Here is a 14431-nt window from a genome sequence, read left to right on the forward strand (position 1 = left end):
GTACTATCCCTCTGGTACCTATGATATTAAGAGTAATCCTGTAATATTCTCAATCATGATTTCTATAATTTTTTTGGGTCCAATAATCAGATTCCTGATTTACTTCGTTGATGTATCTATTTAGTTTCCTCCTTCTTCTGATCAACCTTTATGTAGGCTTAAGCCATCTCCCGATCTATGGGTCATGGTATTAGTTATTACGTTTAGCCTTTCATGGTCGCTGAGGAATATCCATGATACAATCCTTTAATAATTCAATCCTTCGTCTATGACCTGGGCTCAATTCTTTATTTTAACTTATACCGGAATCCTCTACGGCTGTATATGCTGCATGTATAAAACTCCAAACTCTTAAACGCATTCATAACGTAACTAACTCTAGATCATGAATCATGTAATTCTTTTTGTTCCTTCTCAGCTTTCTTCAAACGTAAGAAATTACTTTTCCTGGTCTTTTTGGCCCTTCTTGCATGCATACCTAGCTTATCTTGGTGCCCATGCATATTGGAATTCCATACAACTCATATGATCTTAAATATCATTTCTAATTTTACTTCCCGTTTATTAGCCGCAGTAGGTGTCATTTTCTTATGGAGTGTATACAATGTTGTTGTGAGACTGTTATTATAAGATCATTTCCTCCTTAGGTCACCCAGCATAGGTTGAAGCCTTCTTCCTTATTTCCTCAGATAGTCTTTCGTTGTAGTACTTAGGGAGAACCTTTGACTCTTGTAAAGCTGTGAGCTTATTACGAAACCTTTTGATGTACTTCCTTGCCTATAATTATCCGTAGTTTCTTACCTCTATACCCTTGTGCATGTAGGGTTTCTCCTGAACTAATATTTTGATTATCTTCCCAATGGCTTTCTCTTTTATTTCAGTAACACTCATACAATACCTTTTACTACCCCAACTCTAATCCAAATATTTTCCAAGGGTTCCGATGTCATATCTGCGAGACTGAAACCCCTGAATCTTCCTGAATCAACTTTTCCTAGCTATAACTAGACTCTTCCTGAATCAACTTCTAACTGCTCGTTGGTCCATTCCCATATCAATATTCTGCGTAATCTTTCTTGGGTTATTTTCTTTGTCTTATCTTACATCATGCGCTGGCTCTTTATTTATCAATAACATCACAGGCCAGAATCCTTACTTCCTCTCCTTGGCGCCGTGCTTGCTTAATGTTTGAGAATCGTAGCATTTACGTAGGTGCTGAATAAGTGTAATCCCATTCCTTTTTCGTTTTTACTACATTATTATTATATCATTCCATGATTACTAGAACCACCTAATTCCGATTTCATGGTACATCACTCCATATTCCCCCTATAGGGGAGTACTAAGAGTTGAAGCCACGAGGATCTACCTACAGATGCATTACCTCTTTATCTTTGGCGTCTTTACATCATCGATGACCCTTACTTGCCTTGCAGCAATCATTCTGTACCCAGGATAACCAAATTCCTTACTCGCGATGGTGACACTTAGTAGAATTGGCACATGTAGTCCCTTAAGCTAAACTTTGCTCCCATTGCTCGCTTTAGGGAAGCATCTTCCTGAATGACTATTCTCTGAATTTCTCGTGAATCTTTTTTTGTCGTTCATTGTATTATTGTCGTAGCAAAATATGAAATTCTTATGATGCCAACTATTATCAATCACTCAGTCCCTAATTCATGTTTAGTTTATCCTATTCACCAGCCCATACTGATTTCTATCATTTTGAGGTCTAACATTTCCTTCTGGTAGTTGCGTTGGAGTCATAAACTTATATCTTGAAATGAGGGTATGACTTTATGGCCTATACTCTTTTGTTATCTCAAGGCCTGTCACATCTCGTGTTTTCCTTCTTGAGTATTGACTCTTTAATATTGTCATCTTTTTTTATCTACCGTTGTCATCCATGTACCACAGTTTACTCATTCTGCTTTATTAACTCTCTTCTTATTTTCCCGCTAATATTTATGCCTATCACTTTATTCCAAAAACTCGAACAAGACATTCTTTCGCTTTTAGCTCCTCTTGCTTCATCTACTAGCCCTTCGGGTTGTCTAACATTCTTTCTCTACTAGGGACGGGAGCCATACTGAGGTAATATTTATCCCTTCAAGGCTTCTAGTGCCTATCCTTGTAGTACTCATATCCAGTTGTACTATTTTAGAGTGCACCATCTTGGTGTCTCACAAGGAGATCTATTAGCACCTTTGTAATATCCTTTGGAAATATCAACTAACGCAAACAATCCATTCATCATTTTGGGCTACTCTAACCCCAGCCGGATCCTGATATCCGTTCGTCTCTTATACTACTTCTGTTAGCCCCCACTGGGCATAAATGAGATGGGTGCGGCCAATTGTACATACCTCTATTATTTTTGAAGGTAACTCAAAAAACTTATATTATTCTGCATGAATTGTAAATATCGACAATCTTCATTAACTGGCGTCTAGTACCCTTATTCGTCTTGCTTTTTTTTTCTTGTTGAAACTTGTATCTATTTTGTGAATCTCTTCATTGACTTTTACCATAGAGGTGGTTAGATATTCCTGCCTTAAGGCTCCTTATCAAAAGGCTTACCCGTCTTAGTGTACCCATGTTCTGCTGGAAACTTCACATTTATCCAGTATAAGAATGATACAAAATCGAGTTCCTATGACTCAACTCCTCCACAACTATATCTCTTACCAATTTTCTTTCTGGATGTAGGCATCGTTGTATTATGAATAAGATAGAGTTTAGGAAATTGAGTTCTTACAAATAAGCTCTACCACACGATCTAGGATAAGGAGAAAGAGTGACAGTCCTAAATGCCTTGTATCCTCCTGCTTATAAGTGTGGTGCACGACACACCCATAAACAAGACTCTACTAGACACGGCTTGTAGACTCCCTAGGACAGAACTGCTCTGATACCACTTTTATCACGGCCCAAAACGATGGGCCGAGACGGGAACCAAGTACCTTACTCAACCGAGCATCAACATAATGTATCTTTTCATGTCATACTATCATAGATAATACAGCATGTGGTACTAACTTATGCATAAGACATACGACCTATAAGATTAAAATAACCAATGGTATAGTGAACATAGGCCGACAAGGCCATACAATCTTTTACATACATGACATCTGTCTACAAGCCTCAAAGAATAAATATTCTTCATAAAGAACAATACACGTCTAAATCATACCTACCAAAGAAGGAACTCCGAAGCAAATGGAGCGCACCAACACCTTCCGCTGAGCTGATAGCCTACTTGGAGGGCTCTCCACCTGTCTATCGGGACCTGCGGACATGAAACACAGCGTCCCCAGGCAAAAGGGACGTTAGTACGAATAATGTACCTAGTATGTAAGGCACATAAATAAGTACATAACAGACATGGAAGAAATATGGAGTAAATGACTCAGCCTGTAATTCTGGATAATTATGTAATTCATGAAATAATTATACTATCATGCATATGCGTATGAATACCATGTCGTGCATAGGTACATGTTTCATAACATCATCAGGCATCTAAACGCATCCCATCATATCATCTCGGCCACTGTGGGCAAATCATCAACATATACCTACTGATCAGGTGGTGGTGCGTATATAATGCTGTAACATTTTCCCATATCCCATATACATATATATATATATATATATATATATATATATATATATATATATATATATATACGCGTATATAACATCATCTGGTCATGGGTTAATGTAATTGAATGCAATGCATGAGAATTACATCAATAAAATCTTTCGGAGTGTCATAAGACCATTATGCATCTGATTAATATCCATATCACAAACCTCACTGATAGTGTGCAATTTTACTCTATAACTCTAATTCAACATGTTTATTTTTTTATGTGACCTGATCGAATGCATAGAAGTTAAACTCTTGTATTTTTGTTCACACTATATGCCTTTAAGATTAATATCCATGTCACAAACCTCACTGATAGTGTGCAATTTTACTCTATAACTCTAATTCAACATGTTTATTTTTTTATGTGACCTGATCGAATGCATAGAAGTTAAACTCTTGTATTTTTGTTCACACTATATGCCTTTAAATAATAGCCATGGAGCAAAATCAGAAAAAGTTCTTTTTTAATACTAAGATTTATATTGCAAAAGCCCACTGAAAGTTAGTCTTCATCATTACATAATTTATAGATCGTGTCAGTTACGATTTACGAACATACTGTTTTACGAGCTTGTAAAATTATAGGTAAGTACTACTTCCATTGAGACACTAACTATGAGATGTCTACAGCGTGAAATAGTTTAATCTCTCTGAATTCTAACATGGAAATTAAGTCCCAGTCTTTCAGTTAATCACTTGCGTTTTTGTTGAACTCATAACAATACATTTCGTTCCTTCCAAAAAAAACTTTGGCATGAAGCCAATGAGTATTTTTCAACTTACGCATTTTTCTGAGACCCATGAACAGATAATAGAATAATATGACATATGGGAAATCAAGAATATAGACATTTCTAGCATTTTTATGAATAGAGTCATTTATGGACATTTTGCATTTACTCGTTTCGTTTCTGACGTATAGATTATGCAAAAAAAAACATAGGATAGCCTTAACACATCTGAATTAGGAAAAATTCTGTATGAGATTCTTTGAAAAGGTTGCACCGTACTCCCTTACAATCACAAAATGCCATGTTGCTAATGTGCCGGAAAATTTCGTTGGTTGAAGAAATTACGTTGTAGCGTTTGTAGAAATTGTAGAAATTTTGCAAGAAAATCATGTCTGTGATGTACCATTATCTGCAATTGATGTGGATGCTGCTTCTGTTCCTCTAGGTGCATCCATTCTTTATAATATACGTACAGGGGATTAAAGATCTCTATGGAGATTCTATAAGACCCCTAATTCCTAAAAAATGAAGGGTACTCAGAAAGAGTAAGGAAGACTAAGAATAGAATGAATTGAGAGAGTGGATTCGTTGCTTTTTTTTGAAATTCTTGAAAGTGACGTGCCTTGTATTAATGTACTAAGTTGCCACTTAACCAAGAATGACTAAGAGTCATTCTTTTAATATGTGGCTTGTTGCCACGTGGAATTCTAATTTTATCCAACAATCAATGAATTAATTTAATTAGGTAATATCTCGCTATCGGGTAATTAACCAATTACTTACATAATTAAAAATTATCTCAAATTACTTAAAATTTTATTTATTTTTAATATACTTTATACATCCTACTATCATGGTCATATGGTACCTTATAAAATTAATACATACACTATTATTTTCTTAAAATATCCATGTAAAAATATATATTTTTTCTCAACTTATATTTTTCTAATCTCATATAAAGAGTAAAATTTTCATACGCTTAATTCTTAAAATGGTAAAAAGATAACCTTCTTTTTTTTGTGAGAAAATATTTATATCTTGACAATAAAGAAAATCTCATAAACTTTCTGATATTATGAGTATAATTTTAAAAAAATATGCGAAAGTAGTAATATTAATAAAAATATAAAATCATATTTTTCAAACCACACTTTTTTTTTTCTTTACAAAAATATTCCACTCAAAATACCATATCAATTATTTATGTAACGGTATCAAGGTGGTTAAACTTACGGTGTGTAGCACTTTATGATATCCTTTCTTTCTAACCCTATCCAAAAGCTACATTACTGCCCAAAAAAGACCTCCCAGATAATCTTTGAGAGAGCTGAGTTTAGACATGCCAAGAGCATATGATATTTTTACCATGGTTAATGCATTGTCATCAGCAGAATCAGAGGAAATAAGAAGAAAAGAACAAAATGTGAGTGTCTTATTGGTGAAAACCTTCACAGGCACCATAAGGCGACGATGAGTTGAGAGAAAAAACAAAATGTGAGAGGATTGATGGTGAAAACCCTTCGAGCACTACAAGTCGAATAAGGATCGTGAATCAGATAGGATAATCGAAGCATTGAAGCCCAGTCTCACGGCAAAGAGGTACAACAAGAGTTGAATATTAGACTTGCTTGACAGATTATGCCACTTAATCCAAAAGTGCATGTCAGGATCATTAGAGTTGGTATCCACAACTGATAAGTTTCTACTTGGTGATTTTCCAATTAGATATCATTTCTTTCCATCGTCTCCTTACTTTGTTCATCTTGATTTGTTTAAGTCCTCATCTTGAGTCTGTTCTATCAAAACAAGTGAGAAATGACTTCAAAATTTGCTACCAGCTTTCCAATTGCAGAGAGCACAGTCTAGCTAGTACATCAAAGTAGCTTAAGTCACGAAAGAGTAGTATTTGCATTGTGTTGGTGACAACTGACGTGCTTTGGGATTCATGTGAAATACAAAGGTGTGTTATATGTCAATTCATTAACACAATGAACCAGATAGAGGGATTTCGGGTTTGAACAGATCAGAGGTGTTTTCATTGATAAGGGTTGATAGAGAAAGTGGTTAGTCAATAAACAAGCAAGGTATTTCAAGTTGAAATCAAAGTTAGCATGCAAGTGAAGGAGCAATCTCCCTCAAAGTCAAGGCCACAAACCAACCACCATGTTTATACTCACAATTTTTCTTTGTTTGAATTAGTGACGAAGACTTTGTCCAAATCAAAGCTTGGAAGCTTGAATTTTTCAACTGCAGTGCCCAAATCTGGTCAGCACAAAGGTTGTTTGAGAAGGTTTTTACTTGCTAGGTGTTCCCCTAGTTGAGATGACCATTACCTCCTAGGCATTCTCCCTAGTTAGAAGAGTTTTTAGTTTTCTTTAAGTTAAGGGGTCCCGCTTGCAGAATAGGGTTAGTTTTAGTTTCCTTAAATTATTAATCTTTAGCATTCCTTAAGTTCAGGGGTCCCGCCTGGAGAATAGGGTCATTTTTAATTTTCTTAACTGGTTAGTCTTTAGTTTTCCTTGAGTTTAGGGATCCTTCCTGAAGAATATGGTCAGTTTTTAGTTCCCTTAAGTTGTTAGTCTTAGTTTTCCTTAATTCAGGGGTTCCTTCTGGAGAATAGGGTCAATTTTATTTTTCATAAGTTGTTAATCTTTATATTTTCTTAAGTTCAGGAGTCCGTCTGGAGAATATGGTCACTTTTAATTTTCTTAAGTGGTTAGTCTTTAGTTTTCCTTGAGTTTAAGGGTCCCACCTGGAGAATAGGGTCAGTTGTTAGTTTCCTTAAGATTTCAATATTTAGTTTCTCCTAAAGTTTAGGGGTCCCACCTAGAAAATAGGGTCAGTTGTTAATTTCCTTAAGTTTTCAATCTCTAGTTTTCTTGAGTTCTATAGTTATCCTTAAGCTCGATCTCACAGGAGACCCACATCCTAGTCGAGTTTTTAGTTTTACCCCCATCATTGCATCATTCATCAATAGCATAGTGATTTACAATTTTGCTAACAACTCTCAAATCTTCCTAGTGCAAACTGGGGGAAAAAAATTGTTTGTTTTGTTGGTTTTGATTGCAGGCACCCACCTGGAGAACGAGGAGCAATATTTCAGAAATCGGTTTTAGGTCCAAGTCAAACAAGCACCAAGAACCCGCCTGAAGAACGAGGTTAACTTTCAACTTCGTTCAAAATCAAACAAGAGGATCCCACCTGGAGAACATGGGTCAATATTTCAGAAATTGATTTCAAGTGCAAGTTAAAGAAGCGTCCGGATCCTGCCTGAACAACAGGGTCAACTTTCAGTTTACAAGTTCAAGTCAGGGAAGCATCAGAAGCCCGCCTGAAGAACATGTTCAGTTTTCAATTTCAAGTTAGAGAAGCATCAGGAAAATCCTGCCTAAAGAACAAGGTCAACTTTCAGTTTACAATTTCAAGTCAGAGAGGAATCAGGAGCCCGCTTGAAGAATAGAGTCAACTTTCAGTTTTCAAGTTCAAGTCAAAATCAAGCAGGAGGATCCTGCCTGAAGAGTAGGGTTAACTTTCAGTTTTCAAGTTCAAGTCAGAGGCATCAGGAGCCCGCCTGAAGAACAGGGTCAACTTCCAGTTTTCAAGATTCAAGTCAAAGACAACAGGAGTCCGCCTGAAGAATAGAGTCAACTTTCAGGTTTCAAGATTCAAGTCAAAGATAGTAGGTTCTCGTCTAGACAAATAGGGGCAATTTTTAATTCAAATCAGAAGTAGCATGAGCCGCCTGAGGAACAAGGTTTTCAAGCTCAAATCTACTCCAAGTTCAAGTTTATTTCAAGTGCAAGCAGCAGGATGTTCGGCTGAAGAATAGGGTCAACCTCCGGTTTTCTTCAAATTCAAGTCAGCAGGATGCCCACTAGAAGAATGGGGTGAATTTTTAGTTTCATGTTCAGGGAGCAAGTGGAGATTCAAAGAAGATTCAAGACAAGAAGTAGATAGGATCTTGTCTTTTTCTTTTATTTTTGCTGTAATTTTTCCTTTTATTTTGATGTAATGATAGGAACCGCGGACCGGAATCTCGACGGCACTTCACTCGACTCTCCACCTCGGTATACCCTATCACTGTTCCTACTTCTGAACTACACGTGGCCTGATTCCTTTATAGCCAAGGATATGTAGGCTCCTCAGATACCAGGGCTCGGTCACATTCTCCTTTATTTTGGTTTTTGGTCTCTCTAAATAAGGGTCGGGTCAAAAAACCTGTCTCGTCGTTCTTTGTCTGAAAACTCTTCGTGTTTCCAGTAAATAGGGGCAGCTGTAGACATGTAATTTTTGACCCGCCACTTCTTCAAGCTATATTAGCAGTTTTGCATATATTGTATTATTTATTTGAGTTATTTGAATTTTTCTAAAAATATAATATACTATTTTTATTGTTATTTAGTATTTAAAAAATATAAAACACAAAAAAATAGTTTCAAGTATACTTAATTTAAGGTTAATTAGTACTTAATGCATTAATACTATTTTTACCTATTTTTATTTTTATATGATCTTGAAAAATACCAAAAAATAGTTTCACAATATAATATTATTTATTTTAATTAAGTAGAGTTAGTTATGTATTTTATAGTATAGATTTTACATTATTTGTAGAAAAACAATTAAGATTTTGGCCAAAATTTGGCCCAATTCGGACCTAGCCCATAATTCCTAAGCTCATACCCCTACCCCTTCAGCACCTAACTAAAACCCTAGCAGCTAACACACAAAAGAGGGGACTCTCAATCTCTAACCTAAGAACAAAACCCTAGAGAACACCCCTAAGCAGTGCTGCCATCTCCCAACCAGGAGCCTGACCCCATCTTCGTCTCCAAGAATCCGTTAACATCCCTCCTAGCTGCACCAGCCCTAAATGCCAGCCTTCCCCCGTCATCACACCCACCCTAATCCTAACTCCACAACACCTAAGAGCCACCAGACTCCATCCATTCACCTCTCGCAGTTGCCATCTCCGATGATTCACCCCCAACTCCAAAACACAAAGCTAGCAGCAGCACCCCCACTAAAAACATGCACACATGCAAAAATGGAGGGCAGCGACAGTGGGAAAATGGGAGTAAGAGGGATGCGACGATTTCATTCTTAAAATCGATTGAATAGTAGCTTCGATTTAGGTTTGTTCGACATTCTAGTCGTCTGGTTCATTTTTTTCATTCAAATTTCGGTCAGAATCTGGTGAGGTTTCCGGTGAGACATTCCAGTAGAGATCTTATCTGTGGTTTTGACATTTCAGATTTTGTTTCTGAGGTCCATTTCTAAACCCTGTGCTTAATTAATTTTAATGTTCTTCCTTGTGTGATTTGATAGAGAATGAAGTTCTGCTTGATTCCAGTTTACCCAGTTTTGTGCATATGGCTATTTTATGTTGCACTGGTATATTAAATGTTTATTAATGTCTGATTGCTTAAAAAAACAAAAATGTTTAGTGGATTAACCATGAATTGATTTAGGGCCGGGGTTTGAATATTATAAGACAACTAAAAGAAATTGGGCTGGAAATGAGCTTATTGATATTCAAATTGACATAAGGTTTCAAAATATGGGCGAGGGAACATTGCAATTTCTGATGCTATTTTGTTCAAAATTTGAACACCGCTGGTATACTTTTAGGCACACTTTTAATCTATTGTCGTAATTGTGTACACGTTCGCGTGACATAATTACGATCTCAAAATTAAATCGGGGTATGCGTTTGCGCAACTTTGACCAAACCTTTTCTTGAATAAATTATGTTTTAGGAATTGTAGACACGTACGTGTGACATGATTCTTGATGCACCAACCAAAATGAGTACATGTACGCATGATTCGTTTCAAGGTAATTTCATAATCAAATGATTAAGAGAGGTGAAAATCCACATAGGTTCTAAAAATGTAATTAAAACATTTAATAATCCAGGTATACGATTAAAGCGACCATGCTAAAACCACGGAACCCCGGGAATGCCTAACACCATCTTCCGGGTTAACAAAATTACTTACCCAGTTTTCTAGTTTTGTAGACTTTAAAACAAAGTCGATTCGGGATTTTAAGCCAGTGACTTGGGACACCATATATTATCCCACGTGGCGACTCTGAATTTGAATATAGATAATCCCGTTTCGATTATTGTCACTTCAATTAGAAAACTCCCTTACATTTCCTTTCGAAAAAAAGGAGGTGTGACATAAGATGGTGATATCATAGTCTTTAAATAGCTCCAATTACCTCCTTTGCCTCAAATTTAGCTCTATCTGCTTTAACAAGTATTGCAAACTCTTCAGCGCGTGTGTAGACGTGTGATTTTTGACCCTCCCCGAGAATTTTCACATTTTTAGCGTGAATATTTAAATTGGGTATAATATAGCTATTTTGACTATTTTACTTTATTTCGTCGCAAAAGAAAAATTACAAAAAATATATATATAAATTTTAGTTTATGTATTTCTCATAAACTTGAAAAAATACAAAAATTGTACCTTATTTTTGTACTTTATATAATTTCAAAAATTACCAAAAAAAATATAGTTCTATTAATGTTTTATAGTCATTTTAATTTTGAAAAAATACAAAAATATTACTTTATATTTTATCTTTATATGAAAAACGAAAATTACAAAAATAGTTTTATTAATGTTTTGTAGCTATTTTAATCTTGAAAAAATATTAAAAAATACTTTTGTTTTAAATGTCAGTCTTATTTTGGTAGTTATTTTACTTACATAGGATTAATTGAACAACGTCGTGTTCTTATTCTCGGGTCTAGCCAAAGAATAATATTTGGGTTCAAACTACCCGTTTTTAGGCCTAATTTTCGGACCTAGCCCGTAATAATCCGAGCCCACCACACATGGGGGGACACGCGTGGGGAACACGGACGGAACACCACACACGGGGAACCCCACCGTGCATGGGGGACACAAATCTTGGACCCCTACACACGTGAGGTCCATGTTTCGTTGCACATATACAAAAACACGGACAAGGCTATAGGGGAGGACTTGGACTGGATTTTTGGAGGAAAACATTTTTGGCTTCATCTTCTTCTTCCTAAAGAAAGCAAGGAAAAACCCTAGAAAAAACCCTAACAGACTCGTCAGCCCCCCCTCGTCGGAACTCCAGCTTCCCGTCCGTCGACCACCTGCTCCGACGACCACTGCTGTTTCGCCATCGTCTTCCTCACCAGCTGAACCAGCGAGACCCCACTCCCTCACATCCAAACGCCACCACCAAACAGGCCCGTCAGCAGCCCCCCCCCCTCGTCGTCACTGCCCAGCTCATCAGCTCCACACACAGGCCGAACGACCACAAGCAGTCCACCATTGCTGCTTCACTCTCTCACATCCAAACGCCACCACCAAACGACCCTTCCAGCGACGCCAAGCTACCAAATGACCAGCTTTGTTTCATCGCCTCCAAACCTCTCCGTCACTTTCCAGTCAACAACCAATCAACCAGCCCCACGACCACCGGAGCCCCGTCGAGCAGCAGTTGTTGCTGCTGCTGTTGCTTCATGTTCTTCTCCTTCGAACACCATAACACCAGCCCCCAGGTCTCTATCCAATCAGCCCAGTTACTGCTGTTTCTTCACTGTCGTCGCGCAGTCCGTCTGAGGTCGTCGTTTGGGTTGTGCTCGTGGCTTCCGGTCTGATATCTTTGAGCTTGACATCGAGGTTCCGTCGTTGGAGAGGTTTCCGATAGTTGGCGGTCCAGTTTGGTTGGTGTTCTTGCTTTAAACAGGTGCATAAACATTTCTAAACTTGTGATATTTGCTTAAATAGGAATGAAAATGATATGGATTTCCTATGGACTGTTTGTGTGTCGTCTTTGTTGAATTGCTTTTCATTTTACCATGGATATTATTACCTATTAGAATTGTTGTTCCATATTTGTTTAACCTCGGATGACTTCATTGGTAGAAAATCGTAGTTGTCTTAAGTTTGCCCTTAAATAATAAAAATGAGACGAGCCTCGCCAAATAAAAATATAATTTGCGGGGCCCTCAATAATTGGTCATAATAAATACTTAGATTCCGGGACGGGCCGTTTAGCAAATTTCACGGCCCTACCCAAAATAATGATACGCTAGTCGCTTTAGGCGCGTATTTAATAATGTTATCTCCTTAAACTCGGGTGCACATTTATGAGACCCAAATCCAAATCTCAACAGAATCGAAATGTGTCTCTAATCACGGGTATATTGATTGTGGCGTGGTCTGATATGCATTTCCATGACGTTGCAAATTCCCTTTTTTAAAAATAATGAATGAGACGAGCCTCGACAAACAAAAAATTCACAAGTTGCGGGGCCCTCTAAATGTATATATTAAAATACTTAGAATTTGGGACAGGCCGTTTAGCGAATTTTACGGCCTTCCCCAAAATAACAATACGCTAGTTGCTTCAGGCGCGCCTTTAATAATTTATTTTCCTTAACTCGGGTGCACATTTATGTGACCCAAATCCAAATCTCAACCAAGTCGAGATATGTCAACAACCACAGGTGCATTGATGTAACGTGGTTCGAGATATGTTTTCACGACGTTGCAATTCTCGTAAAATATGATAATAAAAGCGGTCAAGAGTTAAAATTTGCACCTAAGTTCATACTTGTATAAAATCAGATAATCAAGCCGAATATGACAGTTGAGCAACCGTGCTAGAACCACGGAACTCGGGAATGCCTGACACCTTCTCCCGGGTTAATAGAATTCCTTATCCGGATTTCTAATGCGCAGACTGTAATATGGAGTCATTCTTTTCCTCGATTCAGGATTAAAATTGGTGACTTGGGACACCCTAAATCTCCCAAGTGGCGACTCTGAAATAAACAAAGAAATCCCGTTTCGATTGTCCTTCTATTGGAAAAAACTCCCACGCCCCTCGCGGGGGCGGAAGAAGGAGGTGTGACAGCTCTGGCGACTCCGCTGGGGACGTAGACCCAGAACCACTGGTTCAGGGTTAGAAATTCGAGCATATATAAATTGTTATATTTGGATTTATCTGATTTTTACATGTTTGAGCCTAATCTGCCAAATGCTGCTTTTACTGCTTTGATATTATTTGAACTGTACATATAAACTATGTCGAAACCTTCTCTTCTTACCTCCGGGGATGTGCTTACTTGTTAAGACTCCCTATTCTGTTCGTGTCATACCCTAAATAAAAGAGGCTCGGAAAGTTTCTAAGCCGGCTGGCCTTTTGAATCACACGACACACCATATAAATAGTGCCTTCAAATCTTCAGCGCGTGTGTAGACGTGTGATTTTTGACCCTCCCCGAGAATTTTCACATTTTTAGCGTGAATATTTAAATTGGGTCTAATATAGCTATTTTGACTATTTTACTTTATTTCGTTGCAAAAGAAAAATTACAAAAAATATATATATAAATTTTAGTTTATGTATTTCTCATAAACTTGAAAAAATACAAAAATTGTACCTTATTTTTGTACTTTATATAATTTCAAAAATTACCAAAAAAAATATAGTTCTATTAATGTTTTATAGTCATTTTAATTTTGAAAAAATACAAAAATATTACTTTATATTTTATCTTTATATGAAAAACGAAAATTACAAAAATAGTTTTATTAATGTTTTGTAGCTATTTTAATCTTGAAAAAATATTAAAAAATACTTTTGTTTTAAATGTCAGTCTTATTTTGGTAGTTATTTTACTTACATAGGATTAATTGAACAACGTCGTGTTCTTATTCTCGGGTCTAGCCAAAGAATAATATTTGGGTTCAAACTACCCGTTTTTAGGCCTAATTTTCGGACCTAGCCCGTAATAATCGAGCCCACCACACATGGGGGGACACGCGTGGGGAACACGGACGGAACACCACACACGGGGAACCCCACCGCGCATGGGGGACACAAATCTTGGACCCCTACACACGTGAGGTCCATGTTTCGTTGCACATATACAAAAACACGGACAAGGCTATAGGGGAGGACTTGGACTGGATTTTTGGAGGAAAACATTTTTGGCTTCATCTTCTTCTTCCTAAAGAAAGCAAGGAAAAACCCTAGA

This window comes from Nicotiana sylvestris, chromosome 4 (genome assembly GCF_000393655.2).
Source record: "Nicotiana sylvestris chromosome 4, ASM39365v2, whole genome shotgun sequence".
NCBI lineage: Eukaryota > Viridiplantae > Streptophyta > Magnoliopsida > Solanales > Solanaceae > Nicotiana > Nicotiana sylvestris.